This window comes from Peromyscus leucopus, chromosome X (genome assembly GCF_004664715.2).
Source record: "Peromyscus leucopus breed LL Stock chromosome X, UCI_PerLeu_2.1, whole genome shotgun sequence".
NCBI lineage: Eukaryota > Metazoa > Chordata > Mammalia > Rodentia > Cricetidae > Peromyscus > Peromyscus leucopus.
In genome coordinates, this window is record NC_051083.1 from 89773778 (window position 1) to 89780178 (window position 6401).

General features: G+C 40.1%; 1 non-coding gene across 1 annotated transcript; it reads right to left on the reverse strand.

Moving 5' to 3' along the window:
* Positions 1 to 3297: 3297 nt before the first annotated feature.
* Trnaa-ggc lies at positions 3298 to 3369 on the reverse strand. The gene has a single exon. It is a non-coding gene; the product is annotated as a tRNA-Ala (tRNA).
* Between the last annotated feature and the right edge of the window lie 3032 nt (positions 3370 to 6401).

The following is a 6401-nucleotide window of genomic DNA, read 5'->3' on the forward strand; positions in this document are numbered from 1 at the left end:
AATAACAGGGAGAAAATATACACCACACTTGATCCTAATATGCTCTTAATGTATGAATGACATGAGCACATTATTTAACATTCAGTGATAAGTATGCCTGGCAACTTCAGAGACATATCCACATATGTATAACAATACACACTGAGGGAGCCCGTTTTCAGGTTCCTCGTCGCTTTACCCAGCAGGTCTGCATAGAGAGGATGATTGGACCACAGGCCTGAGTGCAGTTGTCTGAGATGGTCTGCACTTGGCTGTGCTGGGGGGAGGTTGTTTGTTCCACCCCTTGGCATTTCTATAAATAACCTAGGGAAGAGACAGCCGGGCCCATTGAAATAGGTTCCAGGTCCTCTCAAGGATATCCTATATTTTCTGTTTACCTCCACAATGGAAATCCTTCTATCTAACATTTCCTGCTACTCTCAGTCAAGAAAATTCTTGTGGTGTTGGTGGGTAGCTGTCCCCCAATACACAAATTCACACTGACAAATGTCAACGCAAAAACACAGCTCTCACCTCAAAGGAAGAAGAGAGAGTTTATTCTGGAATCAAATATGAGTGAGAAAATATGAGCGGCACAGATTTAGGTTAGAACATTTCATGTCACAATGCAGAAATAGTTGCATGCAGTTTGTCTAGTAACAGAATGAAGACAACTATGAATCAAGGCACTCCTTGAGTGCATTGGTAGAAATTTTAAGTGGGCTATTATGGGAAAGCAGAGAAACTTCAGCTACAGGCATTAGCTACCATATGATGACACTCAGTCCTTTGGCAGAAAATTAAGGCTTTGTAAAAGTGATATTTTCTGATATTTTTAAATGTCGGGTCCAACTTCTTCTGTTAGTGACAAGATGCTAGGTCAGTCCAACACAGAGGGGCCAAGTTAGAGACCAGCATTGCCTAATAGAGTACTCCATTTGACCCGACAGTAATTGGACCAGCATGCTATTGGAATCAACATTGGCAAGTCCAAAATCTACAGTCTGTGCTTACACCCACACATTTACAGACCATTGCTACTGTGCACCAACATTTTCCTATGTATCCCATGCTGACATCAAGCCTGTGCAGAGTCTGGGCTGAAAAGAACTAACAATGTTGCTGCTGCAGCCTCTCAGGCACTGGGAATATTGGCATATGGACCATGCTGGGATGTTGGAGAACTGATATTTCACAAAATATGCAGAGGAAATTTGGTGCAGAAAGGATGGTCTTTCAGCAATCAATGCAGAGGCAAGTGTATATCCATATCCACAAATATAAATATAAATCATATCATGTGCAAACACCACTCAAAATAGATTAGAGATACAAAAAATATAAAAATAAACCTATAAATAGTGACAGAACACACAGAAGAAAATCCTTGTGTCTGGGACTGAGTGAAGATTTCACCGACAAGACACCAAATAAAAAACATAATGGAAGAACTGGAGAAGGTGGAATCCTTACAATATAAAATCTACCGCTCTTCCAGAGGATGGATGAGAATGGAGAAGATAATTCTATGGCTAGGAGAAAAGTTAGAAAACATATATTCAAAAAAGAAGTTCTATGAATCATACAGAAAAGCTCACAAAATCAGCAGAAAATAGGAATTGAGAAATGGGAAAGCTTTCAGGTGTGTTGTTCAAGGGGACATTGATAGAACTGTCCTTTTTATAAGTGATTCATTAGAAATATTAATGCCATGTGCAGAGAGCATCATGGCAGGGATTCTGAGGAGACAACAGGGCACCTGGAGGGTGGGTATCACAAAAATGGAAATTAAAATCCCAAACTGATGGCAGCACAGTGTGTTCCACACCTGGAGTCCCTTCACGAGGCAGCTGAGGCAGGAGAATGACTGAGAGTTCTCAGCCAGGGTAGGACACAGTGAATTGCTGTCTCAAAAGCAAATAAAACCTCAAAGTACTAAAAAATGAAAAAGAAAATCCTCTAACCAACTGCATATTGAAATAATCATCTGAGACATGCAGGGTAATCATTGACTTCCCTTTAGGCTTTACCAGTTACTGTCCACTGATCCTGAGTGAGCAATCTCATTCCCTTCTCACAGAGCAGGAACTGGGATAGGAGGGTGCTCACATTGTCTTATGTCCCTCCTGCTTCCTCCCCCAGAACACCTAGCCTGGACAATGACTCCAGCACACCCCTGCACAGAACAGCACACTGAAGAGGCACAATAGTCTCAAGTCTCTCTCCTTCTGGAGACACACTCCTACAAATCCCGAAATGGGGTGAACCTACTGGGGTCTGGGATCCTGAATCTGCCTCTCCACTCTAAGGAAGATTCCAGGGCTCACCTCCAGGAATCCATAAGCTCTGCTCAGTCCAAAACTAGGAATGCTCATTTTCCAGGACATCACCAGGGTCGCCATTGAAAACAGTCATCATAATGAACCCAGGTTTCTATCACGAGAGCGCAGCTTCCCCTGTTCAGTAACTGGGAATGGATCTTCCAGCCCTCCCTTCTTTTCTATCAAAGCAAGAACTCTTCACCCTTGTTATCACCCGAGAAAGCATACCCATTAGAGAAACTGCCACCAGCAGGAAAGCAGAGCTTTGCTCTTTTGTTCTGTAAACCAAATATATCCCTCGAAGCGTGACCATGTTCTACTCACCAGAATATGGTGGTCTCCATGGAAAATGTCATCACATTGTTGTCACTGTGAGAGATGAGCAATTTCATCCAATAAATAGCTATGCATATATAACCTCATAGAGGAAGATAAAGTCTGGGACACCATGTGCAGAGACATGCCGCAAAACAAAACCTTGAAACCTGGAACCTCACATATACAAAGCATGCAAAGCATGCACTCTACTGCTGAGCTACAGGCAATGTTCTCAACCTCATTGATGAAAGCACTTATGAGAGTAGATGATCAGCATTCATATTGGCTACAAGGTCCTGTGTCAGGTCCTTTCAGGCTATTTTATGGCTTCCAGTTTAGGGTTTTGATAAGATTTTTAGGACATATAAAGAATGAGAAAACAATCTATTTTCAATAAAAAGTAATAATAACAATAATAGTCCCCATTAGTGAAACTGCCATCAGAAAGAAAGCTGAGCTTGCTATTTTTTCTGTGAGCAAAACATATCCCTGCAGGCACAACCATGTTCTATTCACCAGACTATGGCGGTCACCATGGAAAAGTAGTCTCAGTCATAGATGAACATTGATGTCATGGTGACAGATGAACAATTTCATCCAATAATTAGCTAAAACTTACAGTCTCTGATATCTCGTGCAGAATCATCCTGAAAAGCAAAATACGAAAGTTAAAAGTACTAGGAGATGCCGAGAATCGAACCCGGGACCTCATACACGCCAAGTATGTGCTCTACCACTGAGCTACATCTCCGCGTTCTAAGCCTCCTTGACCAAAGCCTATATGAATGCTGAAAGACTGATCCAGCATGCATATTGCCCGCAAATTTCTGTATCAGGACATTTGACTATATTTTATTGCTTCCAGTTTAGGGTTTTAATAAGATTGTTAAGAATAAAGAATGAGAAAACAATCTATTTTCAATAAAAATAATTATAATTATAATTATAATAACAATAATAGTACCCATTAGAGACACTGCTACCAGCAACAAAGCTGAGTTTGTTTGTTTTTTTTTTCTTTAAACAAAACATATACCAAGAGGCATGAACTCATTGTAACTCACTAGTCTATGGTGGTCTCCATGGAAAAATAGTCACAGTCATAGATGAACACTATTGTCATGGTGACAGATTTCATACAATAATTTCATGCAATAATTAGCTATGCACATATGATCCCCTAACAAAAAGTTGAAGTCTAGTACACCTTGTGCAGAAACATCCTGAAAAAGAAAATTCAAATGTTAAAAAGAAAAAAAAAAATGTTGGAGATGTCGGGATTCGAACCCGGGACCTCATAAATGAGGAATATGCTCTCTACCGCTGAGCTACATCCCCTTGGTCTTAACATAGTTGATTAAAGCCTGTATGAATGCAGAGAGACTGACCTACCATTCATAGAGACCTGAAGGGTCTCCTTCATGTACTTTGAGTATATTTTACGGCTTCTACTTTAGGCTTTTGATAGGATTTTTAATCACATTTATTGGATGAGAAAATAATCTATTTTCAATCAAAATAGAAAATAATAATAAACCACCTTCTGCTTTTTAAAACAAGGCAGGATGACAATAAATACTACTTTAAATTATTCAGGCCCATCAATTTAATTCAACTTTATGTTGTAGTATTAATTCAACTTGAAACTATTATGTGGAATAAATAACTATGTCTTGCTGACTAGCAATATGCTAGGATATATGAGAGCATGTGAAGTTTCCTGAAACCTTCCTTCTCATACCTCTATTCTCTTTTAAAATATGCCTTAGCTTGCATGGCTTAAAGCCTGGCGGTGGTGGTGCATGCCTTTAATCCCAGCACTGGGGAGGCAGAACCAGGCAGATCTCTGTGAGTTGTAGGCCAGCCTGGACTACCGAGTGAGTTCCAGGAAAGGCGCAAAGCTACACAGAGAAACCCTGTCTCAAAAAAAAAAAAAAAAAAAAAAAAAAAAAAAAAGATTTTTTTTCTTTCTAATTTTGGACAGGCTGATCATGTGGTCTTTTTCTTTCAGTTAATTTATATATTGGATTACATTAGCTGTTTTCTGTATGTTGAACCATGCCTACAATGCTCTGATGAAGCCTATTTAATTATGGTTGATGAACTGTTTGATATGTTATTGGATTTTGTTTGTGAGTATTTGAGTGAGTACTTTAACATCTTTGGTCTGAGGTAAATTGATCTGTAATTCTTTCTTGATTCTTATGCAGTTTAGGTATATGGGAACTTCAGTCTCTTCAATAGAATTGGGCAATGTTCCATCTTTTTCTACTTACTAGAATATTTTGAGGGGTATTGACACAAACTCTTTTTGAAAGTCTGCTAGAAGTCTGTTCTAAAATTGTCTTGCCCTGTGTTGTGGAATATTACTTAAAGATGTGATACACTTGTCTATGCTGTGGAACATTTGTTTAATGATAAATAGATATGTTGCACTCTTTTAGGTTGTATTTGTTTAACTCCATGAAGCTCTGTTACTGTGCCTGTCTAAAGCTCCTGATTGGTCTACTGTAGAGCTGAAGGGCCAATAGCAAGGCAGGAGAAATAACAGGCTGGACAGCCAGGCAGAGAGACTAAATAGAAGAGAGCAGAATGAGGGTAGCCAGGGAGAGAAAAGAAGAAGGAGAGGAGGATGCCAGGGGCCAGCCATCCAGCCACACAGCCAGACACAGAATAAGAAAGAAACAAAAGACATACAGAAATAGAGAAGAGTAAAATCCCAGAGGAAAAAGGGAAATGGGGCAATTTCAAATTAAAAAGCTGGCTAGAATAAGCCAAGCTAAGGCAGGGCATTTATAAGCAATAATAAGTCTATATGAGATTATTTAGGAGGCAGGTGGAGAGGCCCAAAGAGTAAATAGTAAAATAACCAACTACAGACCTCAGCTTTTTAGCTGGCATACTTTTAGTGACTCCTTCTATTTCTCTAGTGATTATAGGTCTATTTGTATTGTTTATAAGATTTTGATTTAACTTTAGTATAGAAAGTTCAGGACAAATGAGAGATTCCTGAGCTCTACACCAGTTTGAGGACACCATTGGAGAACCAACATTGCAGAGAAAAGAGCCAGTATTCAACCCAGTGTGTGAGTTTGAAGGAGACTGGCCCTGATGGACATGTCAGTTTGAAAACTTGGTCTCCAGGTGGGGCTACTGTTTAGGAAGGATGAAGAGGTTTGGACATTTGGGGGAAGTGTGTCCCTGAGCATGGGTGTTGAGGTGTCAAAAGACTTGTGCCAATTGCAAGTTCTCTTTCCCCTTCTGTTTGTAGGTCAGGATGTGAATTGCTCTCAGTTGTATCTATGACATGGCTCTACCCAGACATCAGGGGCTGGGACCCTCGGGTGTGTAAGTTCAATTCAACACTTTTTATAATGTGCCTTGTCTATGGTGTTTTATCACTGCAGTATGAGAGTAACTAAGACACCCAGTCCTTTCTGCCAGAGACATGGTGCTGGCCACATATGGGAAACTTGTCTCCTAAGAATCTCCAGGGTTAAGCCCTTCCTACTTCATCAAGAACACCCTGACCAGGGGAAGAAACTACTAGATGCAAGAGACCAGCCTGACAAACCTTCACTTGAGTGAGATTAGAAAGGCCCAGCCTCACAGAGCTGGTGGCCAGTTCCAAATACTGCTAATGCAATATCAAAATCAGGGTTGTTTTTAAGTCACTGTTGGTGATCTTTGAGTTCTGATGTAAAAACATTTGCTAATGTTTCTTTCCTATGAGCAATGATGATGAAGCATGTACTAACTTCACTGGCAGCTGTGGACTCCTCT